The following is a 13,268-nucleotide window of genomic DNA, read 5'->3' on the forward strand; positions in this document are numbered from 1 at the left end:
GCCTGTGGGGCGTTGGCTGCGTATTTGCGCTTGCGTTCAAAGGACTGGGGTAGGAACAACTTAACACTGTGCTGGGGCAAGGACATAGATGCTTATGGTGAAGTGTGAAAGGCATCTTCGCTTGCGCCATGGACAGGGGATTGGCACGCACAAAAGCAGAACAGGCAGTGGTGTCACCTGCAGAGACTGTTTCTGGACCCTGGCGTTTGGCCCACCTTGTCGGGTACTTTGCTGTCATGTGCCTGAACATGCTGGTCAAGGTCAGGTTGGTAGTTTTGCAGCCCCTGCTGATGCCGGCCTGGCAGAGGGTGCAAATTACCTTTTTGGAGTTATCTGGAAAGTCTTGACTGGCAACTTCCCTACTGTCAGTGTTCCAGGGAACAGTTGCCACCTTGTGCCTGTGGCCACCACACTGCTTGTTCTTGCCTCTTTTGGTGCTACGCCTCCCTCCCCCTGTGTACTGCTGTCATCGCTATGCATGTCACTTTTCCAGGTTGGGTCAGTGACTTCATCGTCCACCACCTCGTCTTCCACTTTGGCATCCTGGGCCTCCTCCTGACTTTCTGGCAATTGTTCCTCATCATCATCATTCACCTCTTGCAACAATTTCCACCGTTGCCTTCATGTCACCTTGGCTGCTCAAATATTTGGGCATCACTGCATGTGATCTCATCTTGCCCCACTTGAAGTGGGCCGAGCGAGAGGTCCAAATCTATAAATGGAAAAGTGAACAGCTCTTCCAAGTGTCCAAGTGTGGGATCAGTTGTCTATGGGCACTCGGCATGGCTGCAGGAAGGAGGATCAGGGTGAGGAATATGTGGTCCAGACTCACGGCTACTGAGACTTTTCCATGTGGAAGACAGGGTGGTGGTGGTGGCAAGCTGACTGCTACCCAACTATCAACCTTTTCACACTGCTTTGGCTTCAAAAGTGGTGTTTTGCGGCCCCCTAGTAATTGGGACTGGAAAGTAGTTCGACATGATGTGGGTTTTTGTTGTGCTCCCTCAACAGGCACAGTTTCATCTTACCCACGACCTCAGCCACTGCGTGCACCATCAGCATTATGTCCACTTCCCCGTCACTTACCACGGGTCTTTACAGTTTTAAATGGAGTGTAATATTTGGCCCGCTCCACAAAATGTCTATATTATTACCGCAGTAATATGGGATCACGTGTGATGATCACGGCTTTAGGAAGTGGTCTTATAGATGTGGTATTGGTCAGCGACCAAGTGTGAATAGGTTCAGCAAAACACAGCTTGCTGACTTTAAATTGAGGGTAATATTTGGCCCGCTCCAAAAAATGTCTGTATTATTACCGAAACAATATGGGATCCAGGGATGTTGACCGTAGACCTCAAAGAACGGGGACTTGGAAGAAGATTCGCTCTCATGGTTGTTATAGGAGAACTCGGCCCATGGTAGGAGCTCCACCCAATTGGTATGGTGAGCGTTGACAAAGTGCCGGAGGAAGCTGGTAAGGATCTGGTTGATATGTTCCACTTGGCCATTGGACTGCGGATGGTAAGCAGAGGAGAAATCCAGGGTGACATCCAGCAGCTTTCACGTAGCTCTCCAGAAGCGTGAAGTGAACTGGACACTCAGACACAATGTGGAGGGGTAGGCCGTGGAGACAAAAGATGTGATGGATGAAGTCCTTAGCCAGCACAGATGCAGACGGGAGACCAGGCAGAGGGATGAAGTTGGCCATTTTAGAAAAGCGGTCAGCGACCACCCAAATGACCGTACAACCGGCAGAAACAGGGAGATCAGTAATAAAGTCCATAGCAATGTGTTGCCATGGGGCAGCAGGTACAGAAAGCGGCAGGAGACGGCCGGCTGGAAGATGTCTGGGAACCTTGTTGCGGGCACAGGACGAACAGGCTGTGACGAAGTCTACCACATCCTGGCGCAGGGTAGGCCACCAGTAATGCTGGGTAATGAGCAGGAAGGTCTTCTTCTGGCCAGCATGGCCGGCTAGTTTGGATGAATGACCCCAGTGAAGAACCTTCTTATGATCTGGAACCGCTACAAACGTCTTACCGGGTGGGAGACGAGACAGGTCCAAGGGGGCCACATTCATCACTTTGGAGGGATCGATGATATGTATAGGCTCCTCCTCTTGATCGGAAGTCAGAAATGATTGGGACAAGGCGTCGGCTTTAACGTTCTTGTCCGCCGGGCGGTAATGTAGGGTAAAGTTGAAGCGGGCGAAGAACAATGACCACCGGGCCTAATGCGGATTGAGTCTTTGGGCATTCTGTATATATGCCAGGTTTTTGTAGTCAGTATAGATGACCACCGGGTGCAGAGTCCCCTCGAGCAGGTAACGCCACTCCTCCAGCGCCAATTTGATGGCTAGCAGTTCTCGGTCTCCTATGGAGTAGTTGCACTCAGACGAGGAGAAGAGCTTGGAGAAGAAGCCGCAGGTTACCATTCTCCCGGATGGAGATTTCTGGGTGAGCACCGCTCCGGCTCCGGAAGAGGAAGCATCAACCTCCAGAAAGAACTGTTTGTTGCTATCTGGACGGTGCAGCACAGGGGCAGAAGAGAAGGCTTGTTTTAAGGAGAGGAAGGCCTCCTCCACTTCGGATGGGCATTCCTTAGGATTTGCTCTCTTTCGGGTGAGCACAGAGATGGAAGCAGTCCGGGAAGAGAAATGTGGGATGAAGAGACGCTAATAGTTGGCGAAGCCCAGGAATCGCTGAATCGCCTTCAACCCCTCCGGACGGGGCCACTTTAAGACGGCAGAGACCTTCTCGGGGTCCATCCGTAGACCTGTCTTAGAGATAATATAGCCCAGGAACGGAAGAGAGGTCTGCTCGAAGAGGCATTTCTCAAATTTTGCATATAGGTGATTCTGCCTGACCCTAAGCAGGACCTGACGAACATCCCTCCGGTGTGTAGGAAGATCCGGAGAGAAGACCAAGATGTCGTCCAGGTACACCACCACGCAAGAATATAAGAGGTCACGGAAGATGGCGTTAACTAATTCTTGGAAGACGGCGGGAGAATTACAGAGACAGAAGGGCATCACACGGTATTCACAGTGACAGTCCCAGGTATTGAATGACATCTTCCACTAGTCTCCTTGGCGGATCCGGACCAAGTTATACGCCCCATGAAGATCGAACTTGGTGAAGATCTTTGCACCTTTAAGGCAGTCGAACAGCTCAGAGATGAGCGTCAGGGGGTATTTGTTTTTGATAGTAATTTGGTTGAGTCCTCTATAATCAATACAGTGGCGTAGTGAACTGTCTTTCTTTTTTATGAAGAAGAATCCGGCTCCAGCCGGGGAGCAAGATTTCCGGATGAATCCCCTAGCCAGATTTTCTTCGATGTACTCTGACATGGCCCGGGTTTCGTCCAACGACAAAGGGTAAATACGCCCACGGGGTGGAGTGGCACCGGGTCCCAGGTCGATAGGGCAATCATATGGCCTATGAGGTGGCAGTGTCTCTGCCTCCTTCTTGTCGAAGATATCAGCATAGGACCAGTAAGGTGCCGGTAGACCATGTAAATTAGCCGGAGTAGATGGAGGTCGAGTCGGACGAACCAGAACCAGGCAGGTCTCATGGCAATCCTGCCCCCAATGGAGCACTTCACCGGATTGCCAATTCAGAATGGGTTCTTGTCTCTGTAGCCAGGGTAGACCTAGCAAAAGGGGGTGAGATAGTCCGGAAAGCACAAGGAAGGAGATCCTCTCTGAGTGCAGCATTCCCACCTGCAGGGTTACCGGCTCTGTGATGAGCAAGATGGTCACCGGAAGGAGTCTTCCATCCACGGAAGCGACTGCCAATGGTTCAGCTAGAGGCTTCGCAGGAATCTGATACTTATCTACACGGGACAGGGAAATGAGATTCCCAGCAGCTCCGGAATCCATATGTGCGGATTCAAAGAAGTGGTTCTCTACACAGGAGATAGAGACGGACAAAGTCAAGAACGGAGAGGATTTACTCTTCACTAGGATGACCTCTCCGAGCGGTCCTAGACACTGGAGTTTCCCGGCTTCACCGAACAGGAACGGATCAGGTGCTCCTTACTACCACAGTAGAAACAGCTCCACTCGGCTCGGTGTGTTTCTTGGCGAGAGTTGACCATCTTGGTCTGGTCGATCTTCATAGGTTCGGGCAAGCATGCCCGGGGAGTTGCTGGTTGGGAAGCCGGTTTCTGGAAAACAGGAGCAAGACGAGGAAATCTTCTGTCCTGGGTAATCTCCTTAGCACGTTCTAGGAAACGGATGTCAATCCGGGTAGCTAGTGACACCAGGTCATCCAGGGTGGTAGGAATGTCCCGGCTGGCTAACTCATCCTTAATCCAACTGGAAAGACCCTCCCAGAAGGTGGACACCAGGGCCTCATTGTCCCAGGCAAGCTCAGAAGCGAGGGTTCGGAACCGTATGGCATACTGGCCCATGGTGGGACTCCCTTGGCGGAGATGGAGCAATGAGGAGACAGTAGAAATCCTTCGTCCGGATTCATCGAAGACCCTCCGAAACGCAGTGAGGAAAGCCAGAAGATCGGATACCAGGGAATCCCCTCTCTCCCAAAGAGGGTTTAGCCATGCCAGTGCTTCCCCGGTGAGGAGAGACATGATGAACGCCACCTTGGCCCGGTCGGAGGGAAACTGATGTGCCAGAAGTTCAAAGTGCAGCGTGCACTGGTTCAGAAAGCCCCGACATAAGACGGGGTCACCTCCAAAACGAGGAGGCACAGAATGCCGGGGTCCTAGGCTGGATGCCGTGGTATTGGTAGGCAGCGGCGCTGCTGAAGCGGGTGTCACTCGACTCAAGACGGGCACAGGTGGGACAGACAGCATGTCCAGGCGAGAGTTGACAGACCGCAGGTAGGTCAGGATTGTTTCCTGTAGGGATCTCTGACGAGAAACATCCTGGTACAGGTCAGCAAGCGAAGGGGCCTGTGGGCCACCGGGTTCCATGGCCCGTGCAAACTGTTACGGATCCGGGTGGTGGAACCTCTGTGCTGCAGTGCAAGGAGGGACCAGAGGGGCGTAACTAGGTATCAACTCGGACTGACCAAGGTCGTACGGTGGCTCATTCGACTCTGTGACCAGGGAAGGACCGAGCAGAGGGACCAGGTGCTCCTCTGGGCCAGACCTTGTATGAGAGCAGGTGACTCCCACGGGTCAGAAGGCAGGTACTGACCGGTACAGCAGATGAGAACGGCGGCAGGCTTACTGGTGATCCAGGTAGACGGACTGGCAAACATGGCAGGTAACAAGCAGGAGCCTCCAGGTAGGCTGGCTGGTAGGCACGGCAGGTAGCAGGCAGGTGCTTCCAGGTAAGCAGGCGGGCAGGGCCCATAGACAGACTGGCGGACTGGACTGTAGACCGACTGTCGGGCTGGAGAGTAGACAAGCTGGCGGACAGGACTGGTAGTCCGGCTGGCGGACAGGACTGATAGTCAGTCTAGTGGACTGGACTGGTAGTCAGGCTGGTGGACTGGACTGGTAGTCAGGCTAGCGGACTGGACTGGTAGTCAGGCTGGCGGACTGGACTGGTAGTCAGGCTGGCTTACTGGACTGGTAGTCAGGCTTGCGAACTGGACTGGTAGTTAGGCTGGCGGACTGGACTGGTAGTCAGGCTGGCGGACTGGACTGGTAGTCAGGCTAGCGGACTGGACTGGTAGTCAGGCTGGCGGACTGGACTGGTAGTCAGGCTGGAGGACTGGACTGGTAGTCAGGTTGGCAGTGGGACCTGAGGGTTGAAGCAGAGTTTAACACACAAAACTACAACCTTGCACGGTCACCTCCATTTTGGAGGAGGTGCCTTTTATATGAGAGGTCCTCTGGCCATTGGCCGGGGACTCCTTAGGATGGCGCGCGCGGCCCCTTTAAGAGGGAGGGAGTGCGCGCGCGCCCTAAGCACAGTGCCCAGGAAGCTGCGCGCGCCGGCAGCAGCAGAAGCAGGAGCGCCGGAGGACGCCGGGCGGGGAGCGCGGTGGTAAGAGGGACAGCGTTTCTGCCTGTCAGGGGGCAGAGACGCCGATACTACACTCTTTTAGTATGTAATTGTTTTATTTAGTAAAGTACAATTCCATGAGCATTTCTTCTTGAAACCCCAATAATACCATTCCTGTGTCATTATTTCTAGAAATGTGTGAATAAATTGGGAACTGTTTGCTAACAGTTGGGGTCTGTGTCTCTACACACTCCAATATTGTCCAAACAGTGCTACAGTACTTGTGTAAGGTTGTGCAGGGACACAACCCTTTGTCCACTTTGTTCATAAATATTCCAAAGTAACATAAGAATGGTACAACATAGAGTGGTAATAGAACATGTTGAAAAATTGTTATTACTTAAAGCACTACTTTGACATGTTTTTATTTCAATGCCAAACTGGTACTACTAATTAATATTCTAATTAATAGAATTAATATATAGAATTAATATACTAATTAATATTCCCTGCCAATAGTAAAATTATTGCAGCCATTTGTAGTTTGAATAACATTAGTTAGGTGTGTGCTGGTTGTAACTTAAAGGGGAAGCATCATCCCTAACATTCAGGTTTACTGTAAAGCCCCATATTGTATCTGTACTTGTAGATTGTGTAGTACTATTTTTTTTGCTGTAACTTGATATTCCCCTTACAATATTCATCCTTTATCCCCCTTTATAAATAAACCTGTTAATTGTTCCAATCTCATCTCTTATGAGTGTGTATGGAGCATAGACAGGGGTTTCCCAAGTCGACTTCTGGCAGAAGACCCTTCTGCATCCCACTACAGCTCCCAGCACGAGTCGGGTGGAGGCACTGTGCCATATTGAGGTGAGAACTAATAGATAGCCTGCCCAGGAAGGTGGCTTAATTGGATGTTACAACAGCAAAGAGCCACTGTGCAAGAAAAGTACAGGGATCACTTTCTCTGCTATATTTATTGAGACATGTGGCACCGTACGCACCTATAAAAAAATCCACCAGTAAACTAAAAAATTAATAAGTTTAGCTCCTTATTAACATTCTAAAGCTAGGGTCACACAACAGTATCAAAAATCAGTCCGATTTTCACCCAGAAAGTGGGACAATTTTTTTGTCATACTTGTGCAGTCTGTATGCAATCGATGTTTCACAGCAGCTATTAATCATTTACAGGACCATTTACAGTTTCCGATACCACAGAATTGCAATCTATACATACAAATCGGATACTGTACTGTGGCTCCACATGACATCCGATTTTTTTCTCGCACCCATAGACTTGAATGGGTGAGTCTCATCCGATTTCAGAGTAAAGTCGCAGCATGCTGAGATTTTTTTGACACACTGATTTTGTCAGTGAAAAAAAGTAATTCTTCTGTACTGCCTCATTGAATAATATTGGTCCGAATGCAATCCCTTTTGTTATCAGACAGCACTTGTCTGATTTATATGGTCATGTGCATGAGCCCAAATAGGATGATTCTTTTAAGGTGTCACAGGTGTCACTTACAGGGTCTCTGTGCATGTGTTACATGTATGACATGTCTGCCCCTGGTTATATTGGTGAAAAATATAATTTTATTGTAATCTAAACTATAAACCAATTACTTATTGTAAATGTCTCTGTTTGTACTCTTTGTATTAGTCTCTCTTCTATCTAACAGACGTTTTTTGACCACCTTAGAAGACCAATTCTGCAGTTAGATGAAACTGCTATATACAAGATTCATCTTATATATCATATTTTAAAATTGTGGATATTGAGAAGCCTGGAGAACAAAGTTGTCCTGTAGGAAGTATCCATTAAGACTGAGCAGAGAGTTGATGTCTTGAACTCCTACAATTAAATCACAAAAGGCAAGCCTTTTTGTCATCTGTACAGTATTCCCTGTTGCGTAACTGAACTTAACAGTAACAGTACCATATTTCCAACTCTGCCCTGCTGGGATCACTGATGCCTGTGGATTAGGGAACAATGAAAGAAAGTAGAATAAGGTTTTGAACATAGACCCCAGTAAATCTGCCGGTAGACTCTCTGCGTACAAGCCCGACTAGTGGACTATCAAAGTCTTAAACTAGTTAAACTTCTTTTCACCTTTATTGCTGGCCTTTTAAAATGAAATAAAACGATCTTCAAAAGGTGTAACAAAGTCAAGCCAGAAAAGCATCATTTGTACAATCATAACACAGATAAAAGTGACACCAGTAAAAATTGCCTTCATATATCAGTTTCTGGTTACGAACGATGACAGAAAAAGCATTGAAAGATCAGAGAGGAAAAAGAAGCTTTAGGTCAAGACCCCATATGCCCAATGTTCTATTTAACATGAATTTTGGAATTTTGTGATTTGACTATACTGTACCTTATAGTAAAACATTACATTTTGTCTTCCAGTTTAAAGACTGTCAGTAAAAGGAAAAGGAAAGCTTGTAAATATCATTATGGAGTCTCAGGATGTACATCTTGAATAACCTTTGATATGATTCACAGTGACAAGATAGATAGTTACTTTCATATCTTGGTGGAAACAACAGAATTGTGTGCATTTTGTTCCCGAGTCTTTAGATGTATATATCTTTTCAGAGAGATATGTCATACAGAGGCATAGATGCTAAGATCAGTCATGTGTCTATAAAGTAAGTGAAGTCAGTGGATGAATGGGAAGGGGAGTGAAAATGGCTTTACTCTGGAGAGTTTGTGTGTGCCAGATCAGATTCAACAAAACACATTCAACCAAAGGCTAATGGAAACTACAACAGCCAAATAGTGGGCTCAGCAAATGTTCTGTAAATTAATAATATGCCCTTTTGTAGCAATTGTTCTGTGAACATTTGAATTCTTTTCCCACTTTGTAAAATAACTTTTTAATAAGTGGGTCTCAATAGGGTTCTATTAAAGAGGATTTATCTATTTCCACTTTTCCAGTTATGACTTAGGAAGACTAGAGATTAGTGATGAGCGAGTATGTCTCACCACGCTCGGGTGCTCACAGAGTATTTTGACGTGCTCGGTATTTCTTTTATTGTCGCCAAGTTGGCATGTGTCACGACTGTTAGACAGATGTGATACATGCAGAGATTGCCTCGCCGAAAGGGTTAATGAGACAAACTCGCTCATCACTACTAGAGATGAGTTAAATGACCCACATGCCTCATAAAGCTTTCTAATTGAGAGAAGATTGAATCTATTGAAAATCAAATTCTCCAAGTTTGATGAATTTTTCCAAAAATTTTGATTTGTAGAAAATTTATTCTCTGCAAATCACAATACTGCAAGGCCTCCAAATGCCCTGAAAAGACACATCTGACACTCTGAGGTATCCTAAGGGCTATTTCAGATGTCTATGATAACCGGTCCAATGTTGGATCGCAATGTGCAGGCTTGTCGTACATATCCTGATCCGAGCGCGATAGCTACATATGTTTCTATGAGGCTGTGACACTCTGGTCAGATGTGCAGCTAGCCTGTGCATTGCGATTTGACATTGGACCGATTATCATGGACATCTGAAACAGCCCTTAGACTGTATCCAATCTTTTTCAAGCTCATACCATAGGAAAGGATGTTAACTCAGTGGTAACCAACATAATAATACAGCGCTCTGACAGACTTCTCATATTTTTATAAATTAAACAAAGGTCTTGCCAGAGGCAAATTAGGCCAATTGTCAACTACGTTTCATACTACTACTGCCAGAAAAGTTGCTGCCAGAAGTGCTTATAGTACTACTGCTAGTGGCTCCTACAATTTTTGCCATAGTAAGGGTGTTTTTTTCTCTCATGTGATCAAGTCTGTTGCCAGTGTACATTTTGGTTTAATATGCAATTTGGACACAAGTATATTGCTTCAAGAAAACTTGTCGGCAAGATTTTGTAATGTAAAGACATGGATGCAATGGCACTGTAATACAGATTAACTTGATACCATTGGTGAATAAATTCTCTTTATTGTTCATTTTAATCACCATTTGAAGTTTTCTGTTAATTAATTTTCGGTGCACAGGGGCCGGACTGTGCACTGGGTCTTCTCCTTCCTGTCTGTGATTCCCCGGCCTCTCTTCCTGCCTCCGGTCTGTTAAAGACCTGCCTCCTCTGTTTCAAATCTCAGCAGTGACCTTTCATTCAAAGACCAGAGGCAGGCGTAGGGGCTGGGGAATCACAGACAGGGAGGAGAAGACCCAGTATACAGACTGGCCCCTGTGCACCGAAATCTAATTAGCAGAAAACTGCAAATAGTGATTAAAGAAGAACCACTAAGTGGATTTCTTCACCAAAGGTATCAATTTAATCAGTATTACAGCACCATTACAACCATGTCTTTACCTTACATTACAAAATCGTGCTGCTGACTTGTTGGTTTTTTCACTTGAATAAGATGCCAGTACAGCATTGAAACACCTAGTGTTATAAAAGAACCTTAAAATTACCATGGCAAGAAACTTCTATTTCCAGAAGCGTAGCCGCTTTTTTAAAAGTGTTTTTATCCCAGCTTCAAAAATTATCTAGTGGAACCTTCCCCGCAGCCATAAGGCAGAGTCAGCTGGTATCTGAACACTTTATAGTGGTTGTGTCTTACACAACCAACCCAGGTGATCATAATTGATTCATATTTTTCTACCCTCCTTCATTATGGTTTTGGCCTATTTTCTGCACTTGTTTCCCCCTACAGCACCTACTGTATCTTCCTCAGGCTGGTCTGTACTCCTATATGGCCACGAACAAGGTCATGTGACCGAAATGTTGAGACAATTGTACACAGACTTTTTTTTTGCTGAAGACTGAGATGAAATCAACACCTAATTTTCATTTTTGAGTTGGAGAGCCAGTAAGTGACTTGGGCATTGGCATTTATAATTAAGTTCAATGAACTATAATTCAGTCTGTAGTTGATAAGAAACAAGAGCGCCCAATATGTTGAGAGCTGTAGTTTTGCAGCCTTTAGGGAGCAACAGCTTGTAAAGAATTTCTTTAGTTCTATGCTCTAATTCAAAGCGATATCTGAACATCTAAGAATCCATATCACATTTTTACAGTTTTCCTACTATATAAGTTAAAGTATTCAGTAACAAATTTCAGTAAATGCAGTAAATGCCATAGACTGGTAAAGAAACACAAATCAAGTTGAAATTAATTTTACCTTTCTACTCAACAATTGTTTTTTTCTATGTCTTGATTATTTTATTTTTTGCAGTCCATATAGTAAACTTAAATGTAGCTTTTTTTCTACCATTTGGGCACATCAAAGTTTCAGTTAATGCACTGCTGATGAGATTTTCCTGTTAGAGGATAAGATTGCTTTCATGAAATGTACCACACAGATAATTTATTTCAAAGCAAAAGTCAGCAATTTAGAAAATCATAGCATGTAAATGTGCCTTTCATACATAGCCCAGCTTTCCCTAACTAAAATAAAAATGAAGTATATATGTAATTGGGGTGAGAAGTAAGTAACCAATTCAGGTTGCAATAATGGGAGGCACAAAGTGGGCATGATCTCGCAACTGTATGTATTTGGAAATAATCCAAAATATTATTTGAAACAGTTATTAAAAATGCTAAAAATAAATATATAATAATAAAGAAAAAATATTTATATTATTATTATTATTAGTATTAGTATTAGGAGTACATGAAGAAAATAAACAACAAAATACAAATAATACATGAATACTTCACACACACACGCACACACACACACATATATATATACATATGTATAGCTATATATATATATGTATATATCTATTTATATTTGCATATATATAGATATATACAAATACCTATATATATATATATATATATATATATATATATATATATATATATATATATGTACAGTGGTGGCCAAAAGTATTGGCACCCCTGCAATTCTGACAGATAATACTCAGTTTCTTCCTGAAAATGATTGCAATCACAAATTCTTTGGTATTATTATCTTCATTTAATTTGCTTGCAAGAAAAAACACAAAAGAGAATGAAGCAAAAATCAAATCATTGATCATTTCACACAAAACTCCAAAAATGGGCCAGACAAAAGTATTGGCACCCTCAGCCTAATACTTGGTTGCACAACCTTTAGCCAAAATAACTGCGAACAACTGCTTCCGGTAACCATCAATGAGTTTCTTACAATGCTCTGCTGGAATTGTAGACCATTCTTCTTTGGCAAACTGCTCCAGGTCCCTGATATTTGAAGGGTGCCTTCTCCAAGCTGCCATTTTGAGATCTTTCCACAGGTGTTCTATGGGATTCAGGTCTGGACTCATTGCTGACCACCTTAGAAGTCTCCAGTGCTTTCTCTCAAACCATTTTATAGTGCTTTTGGAAGTGTGTATTGGGTCATTGTCCTGCTGGAAGACCCATGACCTCTGAGGGAGACCCAGCTTTCTCACACTGGGCCCTACATTATGCCGCAAAATTTGTTGGTAGTCTTCAGACGTCATAATGCCATGCACACGGTCAAGCAGTCCAGTGCCAGAGGCAGCAAAGCAACCCCAAAACATCAGGGAACCTCCGCCATGTTTGACTGTAGGGACCGTGTTCTTTTCTTTGAATGACTCTTTTTTTTTCCCTGTACACTCTATGTTGATGCTTTTTCCCAAAAAGCTCTACTTTTGTCTCATCTGACCAGAGAACATTCTTCCAAAACGTTTTAGGCTTTCTCAGGTAAGTTTTGGCAAACTCCAGCCTGGCTTTTTTATGTCTAGGGGTAAGAAGTGGGGTCTTCCAGGGTATCCTACCATACAGTCCCTTTTTCATTCAGACGCCGACGGATAGTACGGGTTGACACTGTTGTACCCTCGGACTGCAGGGCAGCTTGAACTTGTTTGGATGTTAGTCGAGGTTCTTTATCCACCATCCGCACAATCTTGCGTTGAAATCTCTCGTCAATTTTTCTTTTCCGTCCACATCAAGGGAGGTTAGCCACAGTGCCATGGGCTTTAAACTTCTTCATGACACTGCGCACGGAAGACACAGGAACATTCAGGTCTTTGGAGATGGACTTGTAGCCTTGAGATTGCTCATGCTTCCTCACAATTTGGTTTCTCAAGTCCTCAGACAGTTCTTTGGTCTTCTTTCTTTTCTCCATGCTCAATGAGGTACACACAAGGACACAGGACAAAGGTTGAGTGAACTTTAATCCATGCTAACTGGCTGCAAGTGTGATTTAGTTATTGCCAACACCTGTTAGGTGCCACAGGTAAGTTACAGGTGCTGTTAATTACACGAATTAGAGAAGCATCACATGATTTTCCAAACAGTGTCAATACTTTTGTCCACCCACTTTTTTAGGTTTGGTGTGGAATTATATCCAATTTGGCTT

This window comes from Phyllobates terribilis, unplaced genomic scaffold (assembly GCF_046119375.1).
Source record: "Phyllobates terribilis strain yellow unplaced genomic scaffold, ASM4611937v1 Scaffold_3__8_contigs__length_932513732, whole genome shotgun sequence".
In the NCBI taxonomy this organism is placed as follows: domain Eukaryota; kingdom Metazoa; phylum Chordata; class Amphibia; order Anura; family Dendrobatidae; genus Phyllobates; species Phyllobates terribilis.